Below are 21,134 nucleotides of genomic sequence, written 5' to 3'. Positions count from 1 at the left end.
TCCCAACCTGAGGAAGTTAACCTTAAACATTAGAACAAAATATTGTTTTCTTCCAATAAAAGCCTCATCATCTATGTTTTCATACCTTTGAAAAAAAAGTTTATTAATATTTTGTTTAAGAGGCATTGAGCGGATATATATAAATTTAATGAGAGTTTGTTTACTTGGATAGATTAATGGAAGTTGAATGATGAATGTCTTGCTTTGTGGAACTTGCAAATTGTATTTCTATTTTAACACTTTGATTACTGGGGACTAGTAATAAGCTGGTTTGGGGGTGTGATTAGTACTTAAAAGTGTATTTTTATCAAGGTATAATATTATTTTACACTTGAAGTATCAATAACTCCTTAACTAGAGCATGTTTTATAATAACAAGTATGATAATATAAGATAGCTTTAATTTATGATAAATGTTCATTTTAAATGTAGGCATATCTCACAATTCAAATGATTGATTGATGTAATTAAGGCCCCGTTTGTTTGCTGGAAAGTAGTTTCCTTTTGGAAAGTGAATTCCGGGAAAGTGAATTATTTTCCGATGTTTGGTAGTGTAATGGAAAATAAGTTGGAAAATACTTTCCAGTGTTTAGTTATGTCATGGAAAATGAGCTGGAAAATAATTTATTAATGTTTTATTTTTTTCAAGTTTATTAATATAATGAGGAACAAATCTTACAAATTAAAAAGTTGAATGAGAATGAAATTGAAAAAAATATAATTTCATAAATTATCTCAAATAAAATAAATAATAATCAAAATAATAGAGATCAAATCTAAAAAATAAAAAAATTGAAAGATGAAGAAATTAAAATAATAATAATTAACATTTCATAAATTATTTCAAATAAAATAAGTAACAATCAAAAGAATGAGGACCAAATTTGATAGATAAAAAATTTCAATTAAAAAATGATAAGGAAAAAGCAAATAACAATTATAAAAATGAGAACCAAAATTAATATAAAAATTAAATTCTAAGGGATGAAATTGAAAAACAAATATTCAAAATAATATATATATATATATAACAATCAAAAGTTTGAGGACCAAATTTGATATAATCAACAAATAATATGACATTTCTAAATTTTTCACAACTTCTGGAAAGTGTTTTCCTCCCAAAATAAAGGGAAAATACTTTCCTGGAAACCAAGCCAAATTTTTCTTTGACTGTTAAGTGTTTTCCATTGACCAGAAAATGTTTTCCGTTGACCAACTTTCCTAACGGCAAACAAAGACAGGAAAGTTTGGAAAAGGGTTTTCCGGAAATTATTTTCTGGGAAACAAACGCAGCCTAACTATTGAAAATGAAAGGACAAAGAAAAGGCTAAGCTTAGAAAGGAGATATCGATTCAATTCAAATTGGAATACTGACACTACTCAGAAGTTTACCCATAGCTGGAGTTCTAGAAGGCAAAATGACGTCAAATTTGGTGGGTGGAAGGATAAGACAATTTCCAACAACTTTCATGACACAACCTCTCCAATTCTGATGTTAGCAATGACATTTCATCCAGACAAGAGCTTGAGGGCTATCCACCACGTCCACCAGAAGCACTACTCAGTATTTTAGCCATATCTCAAGCTCCAGTGATCCAAATGCTCTGCAATTTTATGGATGGAAAGATAAGATGATTTCCAACAACTTTCATGGGGAACACTTTGCCAAATTCTGATTGCATCAATGTCATTTCATCCCGCCAAAATGCTTGAGTGCTGCTGTCCACCAAGTCCACTAAATCAATAGTTGGCCAATACATCAATAATCAATTACCAAATGAATAGTTTCGAATTTTAGCCTATAAAAGGAGGCATTTGCCATTCCTTTAGGAATCTTGGTTCTTCAGATCAAGATCTTGATCTTGCTCTTGCTCTCTTTCTTTGTAATGTTCAAGTTTTATTCCATGTTATATTTTTCTTAATCTCTTTGATGCGAACCTCGTGATCACGTGGTCACGCAAACCACAATCAAGATTGAGATGTGATCCCGGAAAGCCGAAATAGTTCTGATAGGAGTGTGACACAATGGAAACCTGCCCCAAGGCATCAACACTATTGGATTGAGTAGAATGACGCCACGAAGCCAGTTAATCTTCGATAAGTCAGATTCAGTTCGTTCAAGAACCGAAGAATGCAAGAATCACTCTCACACGTTAAAACTAAAAAATTCAGAAGTAATTATCATCCAAGCTGCTGGAATTTTGGCTTACATGAGTTTAAATAGTTCTTGAAAAGTTAACCCTAATGGACCCCTTATGTGGACTTAAATGAGGTCCACTTAAAACTGACCCAAAACCCTAAACTGAGAAGCCCATAACTTAATCCAAACAAACCTTGGATCTTAACTGAAAACAAAGTATTAATTAAGCCCAAACAAGCCTTGAGCTGTAGCTAACAAAATAAAACAAAGCCCATAATATTAAATTCATGTTCTGTCATGAGAAGAAGAGAAGGAAGTAAAATATTATAGAACTGATTCAAGGCTTATTTATAGCCTTCCATGCAGCTCCTTAATCCTAGAAACAAAAGGAAAAGGTAGCCACCCATGTTGTTTTCAAGTTGTAGAAGGATTCTTTTGTTTCCTTTGCTGTCCTCACCTCATGGCCCAAATAAGGTTATGTCGGACCCCTCTTGCACATGGATAAGATGTACTAGGGTCTCCTCTTGATACTCTAATGGACCTTTCAATTCTGATTTGGTTGAAACATTCAAAACCAATGCATTCAATGCCTCTTTCAATGCCTTTGTCTTGGACCGAGTCATTGGACCATTTGGAACATGTAATGGGTCCTTGCTGGTGTTTCTAGGCTGGTCCATATCATCCCCTCTCTCCTCGAAAGGATTCGACCTCGAATCAAAATCTGTGTCAAACAACGTAAGATCAGCAACATTAAAGGTAGCACTAACACCATACTCACCTGGAAGGTCAATTTTGTATGCGTTGTCATTGATTCTCTCTAAAACCTGAAATGGACCATCACCACGAGGCTGTAATTTTGATTTCCTTTGGTTAGGAAATCGTTCTTTACGCATGTGCACCTAAACCCAATCACCGGGTTGGAAAACAACCAGTTTACGTCCCTTATTTGCTTTAGAAGCGTAGAGTCTTTTTTTTTTCTCTATTTGCAGTCGAACTCCCTCATGGAGTTGTCTCACCATCTTTGCCTTCTTTTCAGCATCTAAACTTACTTTTTCTTCAAAAGGCAAAGGAATTAAGTCCATAGGAGTCAGTGGATTAAAACCATAAACAATTTCAAATGGAGAAAAACCAGTGGTCGAATGCACAGTTCTATTATAAGCAAACTCAACAAAAGGCAAACATTCTTCCCAACTCTTTAAATTCTTTTGAATTATAGCACGCAAAAGTTGGGATAATGTTCTATTCACTACCTCAGTTTGTCCATCTGTTTGAGGATGACATGTTGTCGAAAATAAGAGTTTAGTTCCCAACTTTCCCCATAAGGTCTTTCAAAAGTAGCTAAGGAACTTAACGTCACGATCTGACACTATACTCTTAGGAATGCCATGCAAACGTACAATCTCCCAAAAAAACAAGTCTGTGATATGAGATGCATCAACCGTTTTATTGCATGCAATGAAATGCACCATTTTAGAAAACCTATCAACCACAACAAAAATAGAGTCTCTACCTTTCTTTGACCTAGGTAAACCTAAAACAAAGTCCATAGAGATATCTACCCAAGGTTCAGTAGGTACAGGTAATGGTGTATATAGCCCATGCGGTTGTACTCTAGATTTTGCCTTTCTACAAGCAATGCACTGTTCACAAATTCGTTGCACATCTCTTTTCATTTTTGGCCAATAAAAATGCTTATGCAATACATCCAAGGTTTTCGCAACCCCAAAGTGACCCATTAAACCACCCCCATGTGCTTCACGAACAAGCAATTCACGCAAAGAACTAGCAGGAACACACAATCTATTCTCTTTGAACAAATAATCATCCATCAAATAAAACTTACCAAAAGCCGAATGTCCACATGCATTATAAATCTCGACAAAGTCAGAATCATTATCATACAATTCCTTCACATATTCAAAGCCTAGCAATCTAGTATTCATTGTGTGTAAAAGAACATACCTGCGCGAAAGTGCATCAGCTACGATGTTCTCTTTGCCTTGCTTATACTTGATTACGTAAGGAAAAGTTTCAATGAATTCAACCCATTTTGCATGTCTCCTATTCAACTTACCTTGTCCTTTCAGATGTTTCAAAGACTCATGATCCGAATGGATTACGAACTCTTTTGGCCACAAGTAATGTTGTCATATCTCAAGTGCTCTTACCAATGCATAGAGTTCTTTGTCGTAAGTCGGATAGTTCAAGGTCGCTCCACTTAACTTCTCACTAAAATATGCAATAGGTCTCCGATTCTGCATCAAAACAACACCTATTCCCATTCCAGATGCATCACATTCTATTTCAAATGCTTTCGTAAAGCCAAAACAGGTGCAGAACATAATTTATCTTTCAAAAGAACAAAAGCCAATTCTTGTTCCTCCACCCATTTAAACCCAACTGACTTTTTAATAACTTCATTCAAGGGTGCAGCTATTGTACTGAAATCTTTCACAAAACACCTATAAAAACTAGCTAACCCATGAAACTCCTTACCTCACTTACCGATTTGGGTGTAGGCCAATCCCGGATGGCCTTAACTTTCTCCTCATCCATCTGGATACCCTATGCAGTTACAACATAGCCAAGAAACACAATTTTTTCCATGCAAAAGGCACACTTTTTAAGATTAGCATACAATTTCTCACTACGCAACACACTAAGTACATTACGCAAATGATCAAGATGCTCAGTTAAGTTCTTGCTATAGATCAAAATGTCATCAAAATACACAACCACAAACTTACCTATGAATGCACGCAACACATGATTCATTAAACGCATAAACGTACTAAGTGCATTTGTAAGTCCAAACGGCATTACTAACCATTCATACAAACCATGCTTAGTCTTAAATGCTGTTTTCCACTCATCACCTTCTTTCATTCTAATTTGATGGTACCCACTTTTCAAGTCGATTTTAGAGAAAATACAGGATCCATGTAACTCATCTAACATGTCATCAAGCCTAGGAATGGGGTGTCTATACTTTACCGTTATGTTGTTGATGGCTCGGCAATCAACACACATCCTCCATGTTCCATCCTTCTTAGGCACAAGTAGCACGGGTACAGCACACGGGCTTATACTCTCACGAATGTAGCCCTTTTCCATCAGCTCATCAACTTGCTTTTGAAGCTCCTTCGTCTCCTCGGGATTGCTTCTATAGGCTGGTCGGTTAGGAATTGAAGCTCCGGGTACGAAATCAATCTGATGCTCTATCCCCCTCAATGGTGGTAATCCGCTAGGAGTATCGTCGGGGAACACATCATCAAACTCCTGCAACAAAGCAATAGCAACACTAGGCACAATATGATCAAGATCATTAGTATTAAAGTAAGCCTCTTTGTACACAAGTAAAATCATTGGCTTGTTAGTGAAAAATGCAGATCTGACCTCACCCTCTCTAGCATAAAAATTGGGTTGTTTCTTTACTTTTTCCACACAATTCTCATCACCCTTACTGACTTTCTTCACTCCTCTTGTCTTACCTCCACTCTCGGCCAGATTTGGGTGTTTTTGAGTTGTGGTCGAATGGTTTGATTTGTTTGGAGTGTTGGCTGAATATTTGTTTGTGTTTGGATGGGTGGCCGAATGGGTTGTAGTGGTTTGAGTTCTAGCCAAATCTAATGGTCTTCTCTCCCCTTGTTCCTCACCTTGATTTTCTCTCCCCATTGCCTCATGCTCACCTTTTAGCTTTATTTGATCATCATACACCTGTTTGGGTGTAAGAGGTACAAGAGTGATGGTTTTACCATCTTTTACAATGGTATACCTATTTTTAACCCCATCATGAAATTGCCTTCCTATCATATTGCCATGGTCTCCCCAACAAGATGTGACTTGCTTGCATTGGTACCACGTCGCACAGAACTTCATCAACATATTTCCCAATCGAAAATGGAACCACAACCTGTTTAGTCACTTTCACTTCACCACTATCATTCAGCCATTGCAATCTATATGGTTTAGCATGCTTAACAGTACACAAATTCTGTTTACTAACAAGGGTGGTACTACAAATATTAACACAGCTTCCACCATCTATAATTAAACCACACACCTTGCTTTGTACATAACAACGTGTATGGAAGATGTTCTCCCTTTGTTGATTAATTTCATCTTCCTTTACCTGAACCTGAAGTGTTCGTCTTATAACCAAGGACTCTCCAACCGGTAATGCTAACTCATCCCCATCACTATCCTCCAATGGTGGCATGCCTTCACAATCAGATGTGTCACTTTCAGATTCCACATCACCATTATCTCTAATCATCATGATTCTCTTGTTTGGACACTCTGAAGCATAATGTCCATGTCTTTGACACCTGAAACATTTAACATCACGGGTACGTTTAGGTTGAGTTTCAGATTTACCTTTGGCATCAAGAGGAACCTCAACTTTAGCCTTTGGTAGTTCAGTTCTAGAAGGAACAAAGGATCTTGGCCGGACAGTACCCTCTCTCTTTAGATTCGGCTTCCAAGATGATGAAGAGCCCGAATTAAAAGCTGGCCGAGCATGTCCCCTCCGAAGTTGTCTCTCCACCTTCGTAGCCATGTGAACCATGTCCTCTAGCTCCACATAGTGCTGTAGCTCAACCACATTGGCAATGTCCCGATTCAACCCATTAAGAAACCTAGCCATGGTGGCTTCTCTATCCTCAACAACATTGGCCCGAATCATTGCTATCTCCATCTCTTTGTGATATTCATCTACTGTCTTATAACCTTGATTCAGACCTTGGAGCTTCAGATATAAGACTTTCATCTCCCCCCAAGTCTGAACGGGTCGCTCCCTATTCCTCCTCCTACTGATTACAATTTGATCCCACCAAATCAATGCATACTCCGTAAACTCAATTATCACCAATTTCACCTTATTTTGTTCAGAATAGCTATAGCAATAAAAATCCAATCTACCTTTTTCTCCCACTCCAAATAAGCCTCAAGATCGTTTTTACCTTGAAAGTTAGGAATTTTCAGTTTAATGGTGTCCAAGTCCCCATCCATATCTTCATAAGTGCCCATGCCACGGAAATTCACATTCCTCCTAGCCCTGTTTGGTCCAGACCTGATTCCCTGGCCAGCAGATGCAAAATCATAGTCATCTTCACCCGCATCTGCGTTTTCATCAACAAACGCTTCAAAATCAGATCTGACATTCCGTACGGCCATACGGACCGTATTTCCTCGGCGATCAGCCCCACGATTCTGTTGCTTTATTGAATTCACCTCATCTTTCAGATCCTTGTACGTTCTAGACAATAGTTCAAGTTGCTGGCCTATGGCTCGCAATTGGAAAGCTACGTCAGCGTTTTGTGTAGCTGATTCGTTGTTTTCAGACATTCTTTGAATCTGTAAAATTTGGTTAGTAGCACAAAATATATCCTCACACCTCTCATGTATCACACAAAAAAATCAAGGCTTTTCACTCTAATAAGCTCACAATGCCTTTTACCTCACAACTTGCTTTCTTTTGGTTCTTTAGGAACTGAAATTAACAAATCAAAGTCGCCTTCGCAGCGCACTCTAATTATAATTTTCATACTCAAGAATCAATAAATATACTGAAAACAAAGCAAAACAAAACTACGATTATGATTTTGCGAATAGCAATGCAAATTCGTACGAATTGTGGACGAAACGAAGACACGAAATAAAACAGAAGCGAATATTAGCAAAAACAGTTACTTGACTCCTAGATAACCCAAATATAATAGAAACAAAAAGATTTGGACAAAACTAAACAGTAAGGATCACGTTTTGAAACTTGACGCAAATCTAACCTGTTACGCAATTTTCACGTAACAGAATTGAAACCCAAACCAGACGATCTCGAAATGACCTAAAATTCAATATTTAGTATTATAATACTAAACAAACAACAAAAATAAATTCATAGGTCATTCTTTTATGTCTAGGTACCCAAACCCCTTGTATGATCAGTTTGCGGCAGAATTGAACCCCCAATTAAAAGCTCCAGAATCCGATATCAAAATAAGCTCAAATTTAATATATGGTGAGATATCATCCCCAATACACAGAATATGAAGTTTCAATTTATTCTAAGGTATTTTGCTTATGGTTCACAAAGAGTAGTGTTTCTGCGGCAGAATTGACCTCGAATTAAAACCTCAAGTAAACAATATCCGAATAAGCCCAAATTTTACATATGATTCGACCTCACCCCCAATGGACTGAATATGAAGTTTCAATTGATTCTGACGTGGTTTTCTTATGGTTCACAAAGAGTAGTGTTTTTGCGGCAGAATTGAGCCTCAAATTAAAACCTCAAGAAAACAATATCAGAATAAGTCCAAATTTGACATATGATTCGATCTCATGCCCAATAGACTGAATATGAAGTTTCAATTGATTTTGAGGTGTTTTGCTTGTGGTTCAACAAGATTTGTGTTTCTGCGGCAAAAATTGAATGATCCTTAAAATTTCAACTAATCCCTATCTATCTTTCTTTTTAATATACTGATATGATTAGAGACAGTAACAAGATGAAATATAACCTTTTTTTTTTTTTGCTTAGATGACGCAGACACGAAGAACAAGAAGATGGACGTAAACACTGAAAAACTTAAAGGAACACAAAAAAAACGAAAATAATAGAAGGATATGACCTTGTTTCGGAGCCTAGCTCTGATACCAACTGATGCGAACCTCGTGATCACGTGGTCACGCAACCCACAATCAAGATTGAGATCTGATCCCGGAAAGCCGAAATAGGTCTGATAGAAGTGTGACACAATGGAAACCTGCCCCAAGGCACCAACACTATTGGATTGAGTAGAATGACGCCACGAAGCCAGTTAATCTTCGATAAGTCAGATTCAGTTCGTTCAAGAACTGAAGAATGCAAGAATCACTCTCACACGTTAAAACTAAAAAATTCAGAAGTAATTATCATCCAAGCTGCTGAAATTTTGGCTTACATGAGTTTAAATAGTTCTTGAAAAGTTAACCCTAATGGACCCCTTATGTGGACTTAAATGAGGTCCACTTAAAACTGACCCAAAACCCTAAACTGAGAAGCCCATAACTTAATCCAAACAAACCTTGGATCCTAACTGAAAACAAAGTATTAATTAAGCCCAAACAAGCCTTGAGCTGTAGCTAATTAAATAAAACAAAGCCCATAATATTAAATTCATGTTCTGTCATGAGAAGAAGAGATGGAAGTAAAATATTATAGAACTGATTCAAGGCTTATTTATATAGCCTTCCATGCAGCCCCTTAATCCTAGAAACAAAAGGAAAAGGTAGCCACCCATGTTGTTTCCAAGTTGTAGAAGGATTCTTTTGTTTTCTTTGATGTCCTCACCTCATGGCCCAAATAAGGTTATATTGGACCCCCTCTTGCACATGGATAAGATGTACTAGGGTCTCCTCTTGATACTCTAATGGACCTTTCAATTCTGACTTGGTTGAAATATTCAAAACCCATTCAATGCCTCTTTCAATGCCTTTGTCTTGGACCGAGTCATTGGACCATTTGGAACATGTAATGGATCCTTGCTGGTGTTTCTGGGCTGGTCCACATCAAGAGATCAAACAAATCTTGGAAAAAACAGTGAACCCTAATCGGAAGGACTGGTCTTTAAGACTCAATGATGCACTTTGGGCTTATCGCACTGCTTTTAAAACATCATTAGGTATGTCACCTTATAGGTTGGTTTATGGAAAACCTTGTCATTTGCCTGTGGAACTTGAACACAAAGCTTATTGGGCTATTAAAGCTTTCAATTCAAACTTGGAAGATGCTAGCCATCTGCGTAAGTTGCAAATATATGAGCTTGAGGAAATAAGAAATGATGCATAAGAAAATTCAAAAATTCATAAAGCAAGAATCAAAGAGTTTCATGATAAGAGAATCTTGAGAAAAACATTTGATGTTGGTCAAAAAGTTTTACTTTATAATTCTCGACTTCATTTATTTCCTGGAAAGCTAAGATCAAGATGGAGCGGTTCATTTATTGTGAAACATGTGTATCCTTATGGGGCCTTTGATATTGAGAATCCAAAGAATGACAATGTTTTTAAAGTAAATGGACATCGTTTGAAACTTACTTTGATAATTTTCCTAGTGAAATTGAATCCATTGGTTTGAATGATCTTGTATATAAAGGTTGATTATATTATTTTTCTCACATTGTTCTTGTGTGACTCTTGTTTTGCTAGTCTTTCTCCAACCCCGGTCAAATGGCGAATAACGGTACTCCGTGACTCTTAAGTCGGTTCTTTCAGTTTCCCATGATAACTGATATCTGTGCATATATTTGTTCAATAACTTGTTCCTTCTCTTTTCTTTGCATCTCTTCTCCACTTCTCTTTTGAAAAATGGACACCACTCTTGAAAATTAAAAAAGTATTTTCCCGCTCTGTCTCAGAATGCGATTACAAAAATTTACCGTGCTAGGTGTAAAAGATTGAGGTTGTTAATGAACCATGGAATTCCTGAAGATATTCGTTGGATGATTGAAGCAAAGGTCCGATTATCAGGTGAGTCTTCCAATACTTTTATTTCATACATGCCTGGGACAGGTAAAAGTACTTTTGCAAAGACGTCGTGCAAAACGACTGAAAGTCTGTCACCGATTTGCCAGATGGACTTGTAATGCAAAATGTCGTTCTTTAGGAATGGTATCTATAAACCGTGAAGATAAAATACAATTCATTAAGGATGACCTGAGTAAGGAGTCTTTAGATAATCTTCTATTAACTCTTGAGACGCATCCTAGTGGAGATGTGCATCGTGCAATTCATGATTTATGGCCTCATTTTCATAAAGACCATGATCGACTTAGTCTTGGGAATCTGACTAAAAAAGACCTTGTTTGTCAGTTTTTAAGAAAACTAGATGGGAAGCCTATCCCCGACCCATAGAGGGCGTTTAAGCCGTTCTTGGACGTAAAACCAAGGGAAGATGTGAGCCACAATCACAAGTGCTTGTACATACACTTGTTTTAAATAAATAAATAAATAAAAAGAGAGAGAAAGTGAGACTCTAGCTAGCCTACATATAGGTGGTATGATTGCATTTTTAATTTATCATCTATAAAATCTTCTCTTCCTTCCCATCATTTCTACTCTACCCATTCATTTAACAAATATAGAAGTGTGTAGAAATGGTCAGTTCCTCTGTTCCTAAAATAAAAAATATTTGTGTTTTTTTGTGGATCCAGTCCTGGAAAAGAAAAAGAGTTTTTAGAATCAGCAAATCATCTTGGTCGGGTACTAGCTGAGAGAAAGATTCATTTAGTGTATGGGGGAGGCAGCCTTGGGTTAATGGAGCGTGTGTCAATAGCTGCATTTTTAGGAGGCAGTCAAGTTTTTGGGGTCATCCCCAAAGTTTTAGCCGAAGGGGACATCATTGGAAAAACAGTTGGAGAGGAACTACAGGTCTCCACAATGTCTGAACGACTATCTGTAATCTTTAACCATGCTGACGCCTTCATTGCTTTACCAGGTGGTCTGGCACTTTAGAAGAGATATTTCATATTTCCTCTTGGGCTCAACTGAACATTCACCGGAAACCTATAGGTTTGCTAAATGTTAATGGTTTTTATAATACTTTACTGTCATTTCTTGATCATGCTGTGGAACAACAATTTCTAACATTTTCAGCGCGACAAATCCTCATCTCTGCTGCTACTGCTGAACAATTGATTGTGAACTTCAATCTTTCATCCCTGTAGTTAATTCCTCTATGAGTCGACTCAATTGGTCAATCACGGAACGTCGTAAAAAGCTTAGATTGGATTTGAGCCTTAGTTTGTGAAAAATTGTGTCTTTTGGTTTTATTAATCGCATAATATTTGTGTTTTGTTCTTTCTTATATTTGTTTAAGTGTGTTTCAGGTTTGTCAGTAGTCGCTGTTTCAGGTGATGTCTTCTATACTCTATCTTTCTGCCTTAGAATATTGAGGACAATGTCTCGTTTTGGTTGGGGGGAGAGGGTAGTAGTTGATATTAAAAAAATAAAATTTAACTAACTGTGTTTTCTATTATTACAACCATTTGCAAACCTGTTGTTACTAGGATGGTAGAGTAAAGGATGAACTTTAGTGACTCTTGAGACGCATCTTAGTAAACATTCTTAACAAGATCTATCATAATACTTCTTGAAATATTCAGGTTTACAAACTCTCACATTGCTATCATTTGATTCTGCTCAAATACTCATTTAACAAGTATTCTTAAACCTTCATTTTCACACACACACTTTAACATATGATTGTGGGTTGCATATTGGATTATTACATTATTCATGTTCTTTTGTTAAAGGTAATAACTAAGGGAAAGGGATAGTATATGATATGCAAAAACAAAAAACAAAAAAACAAAAAAAAATTGATAATAAATTGAATAAATAAAAAAAGTAGACAAGTTTGGTTTCGTAGCCTCCTTTACTTAAGCAATTAAGCCCGAAGGGGTGTTTTAACATCTAGTGATGTGGACCAGCCCAGAAACACCAGCAAGGACCCATTACATGTTCCAAATGGTCCAATGACTCGGTCCAAGACAAAGGCATTGAAAGAGGCATTGAATGCATTGGTTTTGAATGTTTCAACCAAGTCAGAATTGAAAGGTCCATTAGAGTATCAAGAGGAGACCCTAGTACATCTTATCCATGTGCAAGAGGGGTCCAACATAACCTTATTTGGGCCATGAGGTGAGGACAGCAAAGGAAACAAAAGAATCCTTCTACAACTTGGAAACAACATGGGTGGCTACCTTTTCCTTTTGTTTCTAGGATTAAGGGGCTGCATGGAAGGCTATAAATAAGCCTTGAATCAGTTCTATAATATTTTACTTCCTTCTCTTCTTCTCATGACAGAACATGAATTTAATATTATGGGCTTTGTTTTATTTAATTAGCTACAGCTCAAGGCTTGTTTGGGCTTAATTAATACTTTGTTTTCAATTAGGATCCAAGGTTTGTTTGGATTAAGTTATGGGCTTCTCAGTTTAGGGTTTTGGGTCAGTTTTAAGTGGACCTCATTTAAGTCCACATAAGGGGTCCATTAGGGTTAACTTTTCAAGAACTATTTAAACTCATGTAAGCCAAAATTTCAGCAGCTTGGATGATAATTACTTCTGAATTTTTTAGTTTTAACGTGTGAGAGTGATTCTTGCATTCTTCAGTTCTTGAACGAACTGAATCTGACTTATCGAAGATTAACTGGCTTCGTGGCGTCATTCTACTCAATCCAATAGTGTTGGTGGCTTGGGGCAGGTTTCCATTGTGTCACACTTCTATCAGACCTATTTCGGCTTTCCGGGATCAGATCTCAATCTTGATTGTGGGTTGCGTGACCACGTGATCACGAGGTTCACATCATCTCCCTATTAGCAAGTTCTACTTGTCCAGTTGTCTGTGGGCGATAAGGGGTGGCAACTTTGTGTGTGATTCCATATTTCTTCATTAAAGACTCAAATGGCTTGTTACAGAAATGTGTTCCACCATCACTTATCATGACCCAAGGGATTCCAAATCGACTCAAAATATTTTCTTTCAAAAACTTGATCACTGTTTTATGATCATTATTACGACTTGGAATTGCCTCTATCCATTTTGAAACATAGTCTACTGCGACTAATATGTATAAAAAACCAAATGATGGAGGAAATGGACCCATAAAATCTATACCCCAACAATCAAAGATTTCAATGACAAGAATAGTATTTAAAGGCATCATGTGACGTTTTGAAATAGATCCTAACTTTTGACAATTTTCACAAGTTTTGTAGAATGCATGCGTGTCTTTGAACATGGTGGGCCAATAAAATTCACATTGTAAGATTTTTGCAGTTGTCTTTCTTGATGAAAAATGACCCCCGCATGCTTCAGAATGACAAAATTTAATGACACTACTTACCTCATTGTCAGGAATGCATCTTCGAAATATTTGATCAGGACAATATTTGAATAAGAAGGGTCATCCCAATAAAAGTTCTTCACTTCGTTCAAGAACTTTCTTTTGTCTTGGGTATTCCAATGAGTTGGCAAATGTCCTGAAACAAGAAAATTAATAATATTAGGAAACCAAGGCATTGTAGAGACAGAAAGTAAAGACTCATCAGGAAAGTAGTCATTGATTGGTGTGATGTCAGATCTCGAATCAGTTGTCAATCTTGACAAATGATCCGCGACAACATTTTCGGTGCCTTTCTCATCCTTGATTGTGATATCGAATTCTTGAAGTAACAAAATCCACCGTACCAATCTAGCCTTAGAATCCTTCTTAGAAAGAAGATATTTCAACGCTGCATGATCGCTAAAAACAATAACAGGTGAACCAACAAGATAAGATCTAAATTTTTCACATGCAAAAAATACTGCAAGTAATTCCTTTTCAGTGGTGGTGTAATTCATTTGAGCACTATTTAAAATTTTACTTGCATAGTAAATCACATAGGGTTTCTTGTCTTTTCTTTGTCCTAAAACAGCACCCACGACATAATCACTAGCATCACAAATCATTTCAAAAGGTAATGACTAATTAGGAGGTTGAATGACAGGAGCAGAAGTAAGCAAGTTTTTAAGTTTAACAAAGGCTTCTTCACAATGTTCAGTCCATTCAAAAACATTATCCTTTGTTAGAAGGTTACACAATGGCTTAGATATTACACTAAAATCTTTGATGAGCCTTCTATAAAAACCAACATGTCCTAAGAATGATCTAACATTTTTAACAGATTTTGGTGTTGGCAAGTTGGCAATTAACACGATTTTAGATTTGTCAACCTCAATTCCTATTGATGAAACAATGTGACCAAGTACAATGCCGTTTGTTACCATAAAATAATATTTTTCCCAATTCAGCACAAGATTCTTCTCTTCACACCTTTTCAAAACCTTTTCCAAGTTAGTTAAACAATCATCAAATGAATCACCAAAAACAGAAAAATCATCCATAAAAATCTCAAGAAAACGTTCAACCATATCACTGAATATGCTGAGCATGCATCTTTGAAATGTGGCTGGTGCATTACATAATCCAAACGGCATCCTATGGTATGCAAATGTACCAAATGGACATGTGAAAGTAGTTTTCTCTTGATCTTCAAATGCAATTTCAATTTGGTTATAACCTGAATAGCCATCTAGAAAACAATAAAATTCATGACCTGCAACTCTTTCTAGAATTTGATCCATGAAAGGTAAAGGAAAATAATCTTTTCTTGTCATTGAATTAAGTTTCCTATAGTCAATGCACATGCGCCAACCAGTAATAGTCCTAGTTGGAATTAACTCATTCTTCTCATTTGTTATCACAGTAACTCCAGACTTTTTAGGTACAACTTGGGTAGGACTTACCCATTTGCTGTCAGAAATAGGATAAATGATTCCATTATCTAGAAGCTTAATGACTTCATTCCTCACTACTTCTTTCATGTTAGGATTAAGCCTTCGTTGCATTTCTCTAGAGGGTTTAGCATTTTTCTCCAAATAAATCTTGTGTGTGCAAATCAAAGGACTAATTCCTTTTATATCAGCTATGGTCCATCCTAATGCATTTTTGTGCATTTTCAGAGTTTGTAATAACTTACCTTCTTAATGAACATTAAGTTTGGAAGAAATTATTATCGGAAAAGTTTCATTTTCTCCCAAAAATGAGTATTTGAGATTAAATGGTAATGACTTCAAATCGGGTTTTGGTGGTTGAATACTTGAAGGCATGGACTCAATTGATCGTGGTGGCAATTCCTTAATTTTTGGTCTCTAACTATTTACCTTTGATTCTTCCTGAAAATAAACCATTTGCAAATCATCAGATTCATTAAACTCAATTTCACTGGAAGTATTTTCAAATTGATCATAAATTAATTTTTCAATAAAATCTACTTCCTGTAAATCATTATCATCTCCAGGTTGCTTGCAAATGTTAAAAACATTCATCTCCAATGTCATGTTTCCAAAAGATAATTTCATCACTCCATTCCTACAATTAATCAATGCATTAGAAGTTGCAAGAAATGGACGTCCTAAAATAACAGGAATTGAATTGCATGCTTCAACAGGTTGTGTATTCAAGACAATAAAATCCACAGGAAAGATGAATTTATCAACTTGTACTAACACATCTTTAACTATTCCTCTAGGCACTTTTACAGATCTATCAGCAAGTAAAAGAGTTACAAAAGTAGGTTTTAACTCACCTAAATTGAGACTTTGAAAAACCGAATATGGAAGTAAATTCACACTAGCTCCAAGATCAAGTAAAGCTCTATCAATTTTATGTTCTCCAATAAAGCAAGAAATTGTAGGACAATTAGGGTCTTTATATTTCAAAGCATTATCATTCTGAAGAATGGCACTTACTTGTTCGGCTAAAAAGGCTTTCTTTTTCACATTTAGTTTTCTCTTCACAGTTCACAGATCTTTCAAAAATTTAGCATAAGACGGTACCTGTTTAATAGTATCTAACAAAGGTATATTGATCCTTACCTGTTTGAAAGTTTCAAAGATTTCAGAATTGTGATTGACTTTCCTTTGTTTGATCATGGCATGAGGAAATGGAAGTGCTGGTGGAGAATCAGTCTCCTCCTTGCAATGTTCAGGTTCAACCCTTTCCTTACCCTCAGAGACTAACTCATCTTCTTTCTCACAAGGTTCAAGAACGGGTTTTTCAATAACCTTACCACTGCGGAGAGTAGTGACTGATTTGACTTGATTCATATGTTGGCTTCCAAAACTGCTTGCACTTAAATTGTACCCTTTGGGATTTTGCTGGGGTTGAGATGAAAACTTACCTTTCTCCTGAAAACTAAGAGCAAATGTGAACTTTGCAAGAGTATCTTTTAGATCTGCCATGGTTTGAGCATTTTGAGTGTTGATTGTCTCTTGCTTTTCAATGAATGCATGCAGTGTTTCCTCAAGATTTCTTCTAGGAGGGGGACATAAGGAGGTGCATATCCATGAGAATTTTGAAAATTATGTTGTGCTTGAAATGGTGGCTATGAAGTTTGTGCATTATTGTTACCACTCTTCCAACTAAAATTTGGGTGATTTCTCCATCCAGGGTTATACGTTTGCGAGTATGGGTTATGACTTGGCCTTTGGTAGCTATTTAAAGCATTGACTTGTTCATGGAGACATTCCTTAAAAGAAAGCAAAGTTGGACAATCATTGGTTGAGTGTTCATTAGTTTCACAAATTTGACACATAATTTCTTGAACAAATTTTATTTGTCCACTCTTTTTAATTCTAGTGCCTCGACTTTTCTAGCTAAAGATGCAAATTTGGATTGGAGGTCATAATCTTCCCTAAGGTTGTACATGCCTCCATTAGAAGTATGAGGTTGAGTTTTACCTAGTGCCTCACACGTACTTGTGGTGTCCCAATTTTGAGCATTTTCAGCTAGCAAGTCTAGGTACTCCATTGCTTCATCAGGGTCTTTATCTTCAAAAGTTCCATTGCACATCAATTCCACCATTTGCCTATCTTTAGGTGTTAACCCTTCATAAAATTATGAGACCAATCTCCATGTTTCAAAACCATGATGAGGATAGGTATTAAGCAAGTCTTTATATCTATCCCAACACTTGTAAAATGTTTCTCCTAGTTTTTGAGTGAAAGTGGTGATTTGTCTTTTGAAAGAATTTGTTCTGTGATACGGAAAAAACTTTTTTAAAAACTGTTGTTGCATTTCATCTCAAGCACGAATGGATCCTGACCTAATATTTTGTAACCATGTTTTAGCTTTATCTTTTAATGAAAAAGAAAAAAGCTTTAATCTGATGGTGTTCATGCTACAATTTAAGTCATTATAGGTGTTACAAACTTCTTCAAATTCTCTTAAATGCAAGTATGGATTTTCTAATTCTAAGTCATGAAAAGTGGGTAAAAGTTGAATAATATCTGGCTTAAAATTAAAATGAGAAGCATCAGGAGGAAAAACTATACATGATGGTGCACTTGTTCTTGTTGGATTCATGTGATCTTTAAGTGTTCTCACACGATTATTCTCATTATTCTCATTATGAATTGACTGGTTATCTTCTTCGGCCATGTTTTCTAAAGAAAATGAGGATTTCCTAGAAAGTCTACCACTTAATGTACGTGTCCAAACTCTCATGCAAGTGCAAAAGAAAAGAAAAGAAAAAGAAAAAGAACAAAATTAGAAAAACAAATAAAAGTAAAAAACAAAATAAAATAAAAGAAATATAAAATTTATACAATACTTACCTCCCCGGCAACGGCGTCAAAAACTTGACACGATCAAAGAGTTGATGTTTTATCCCAAATGCAGGAGTGTCGAAGTAATAAATAACCCGACAAGACCGGGGTCGAACCACAGAGAGGTGAATTGTATAAATTACAAATAAAGAGAAAGATTTGAAGAGAATAATAACAGAAAAGGAGTTGAAGAGAGTTTTGGGAAGTGATATTGATGTAAGGATTAAACAATAATAAAACAGATGTCAAGGTTAGAGGATCCACTAATGGTATTTCAAATAAATATAATATAAACTCTTTTTATTACGCAATTGGAAACCACACACAAAGGAGGTTCCAATCGGATGATTTATCGTTATTAGCTCATTATAAATTATTAACATGATCATATTAATCATCTTATCTAAATAACACCAAGTTCCTATCAGAACAACAATGTCGGCCGAAAACTATGAAGGATCAAGCATTTGATGTACCAAGTGTATCAAAACAACACAAATCTAGATTAACCATTTAACAAGCAAGGTATTAAGAATTAGTAAGATAAAAAGATAAGACATGCTAATAACAATTTTTCTTGGATATAAACATTAAAGTCCATGTTAAGTATATATTATATCTATTCTAACACCATTAGTAAAACCTTTTCACCTTGATATAATTAACTTAGCTAAACATAATGAAGAAGAAAAACATAAATAAACAAGATAAGAACATGATTATGATATAAGTTAACTAAGTATATGAAAGGAAATGAAAAGGCATAAATAAGAGATTAATATAACATGAAAGAAAACTTGAACATTACAAAGATATAAAGAGAGAAAGCAAGAACATGATTTTGATCTGAAAAAATAATATGACTAAATACATGGCAAATGCCTCCTTTTATAGGCTAAGATTCAGAACTATTGATTGGTAGGCAACCATTGATTTGTTTTTATAGGCTAAGATTCAGAACTATTGATTGGTAGGCAACCATTGATTTGTTGGCTGCTGGTTCTTGATATTGTTGGCTGCTGGTTCTTGATATTGTTGGCAGATTTTTGATATTGTTGGCTGGCCAAAACGTCATTGCTAACATCAGAATTTGAGCCATTTGTTCCATGAAAGCTGTGGGCAATTGTCTCAGCTTTCCAACAAAAAAAACCAGAGCTCATTTGGACTTCTAGAACTCAAGATATGAGCTGAAAACCGAACAGTGTTTGAGTTGCAGGACAGGTTTCGACTTCTCCGTTGTTGCTAAGATTTGAACATGAAAACGGCAGAATTGAGTCTTGAACTCTTCATGAAAGTTTTAGATCTATGTCTTATCTTTCCAACCATATAAAGTGGACCTAAATCTGAGTTCTACAACTCTAGTTATGATCAAATAACTGAATGGTGTTCCAGTTTGGAATTGAACCAGCATCTCTTCTCTTAGCCTAGTCCTCTTTTTGTCTCTTCACTTTTAATAGTTAATCACATCGATCAATCTTTTGAATTGTGAGATATACCTGCATTCAAAACAAGCATTTACCATAAATTAAAGATATATTATATTATTAGACTTGTTATTATAAAACATGTTTTAGTTAGTGAATTTAACGATACTTTAGTGCAATATGATGATATAAAGCCTTAATGAGAATGCACTTTTAAGTACTAATCATCTTTCCTATTTTATTTCGAACGTTTATTGTTATTTTTCCAGTATTATTTAGGACTTTTTAACTAATATAAATATTGTTATTTAGCTTGTATTTATATTTTTTAGGATAAACTTTGATTTCATAATAATCTATTGTGTGATTATAAGATGATTCTTTTAATTTGATTTTTCATTGAACTGCTCTAACTTATCAAAGAATTAACAAGATTCATAACATTTTTCATAGTACTCGTTCATTTATCTATAAAGATATTGGGTGAGTGTTTGATTACTTATAGTCTTAGTAACTATAAATTAACCATAATTGATCAACTATAATTGATTAGGATTGATAATAATCAACCATATGATCGATCAACCACGATTTTATATGTATGCTAAGTTTAAATAGAATTTGTTAAATGTTTCCATACATCTATTAATTAGATATCATATAATTTGAATACAAACTTCAATTTTTTGCTATGTTTGCAAAATGAAAAAATTATATAAATCATGTCGGGAGGCCACATTGAGTGAGCTTCTATGATATCAGGGTATCTTAGTTGTATCTCATATCCATCATGGTAGTAATAAATGTTTTTTTGTAAATTTCAATCACATCATGTTATTCATACATTAAAAGTAACAAAATGCTTAAATAATTTCTTATTATATACATATAATGGATAATATATGAAAAATTTGAATAATTTGTATGGGAATGCAATTTTAACATAATATTATGGTTTTTTAAAATCACTTCAAAAGTTCCAACTTTGGTGACTTAAAAAATTCTAAAACTCCAAAAGACTAGCATTACTGCCCTCATTGTTGACCTCTAAACCAAATTACATGACAATTATAAATTACATTGCAATTATAATTACAAAGAAAACTAAGGTAGCTATCGGTTTACTATTAAAAAAAAAACATTGTGCACCCTTTCAACTTTCACAGTTCATTTTTTTTAAAATTTTAGTTTTCATTTTTTTTTAAATTTTAGTTTTCAATTTTTTTTCAATTGCATCATTTAAAGAGTTGTTTTGGATCTTTACCAGTTGATAATCTTTTATGTTTGCATGTTGTAAATTTAAAATTTCTTATTAGATTTTAAAACTTGTTTAAAGGTTAATTTAATGATAAATATTTTGAATTTGTAGTTGA

The sequence above is a fragment of the Populus trichocarpa genome, chromosome 8 (genome assembly GCF_000002775.5).
Source record: "Populus trichocarpa isolate Nisqually-1 chromosome 8, P.trichocarpa_v4.1, whole genome shotgun sequence".
Lineage (NCBI taxonomy): Eukaryota > Viridiplantae > Streptophyta > Magnoliopsida > Malpighiales > Salicaceae > Populus > Populus trichocarpa.
This window is presented reverse-complemented; position numbering follows the sequence as displayed.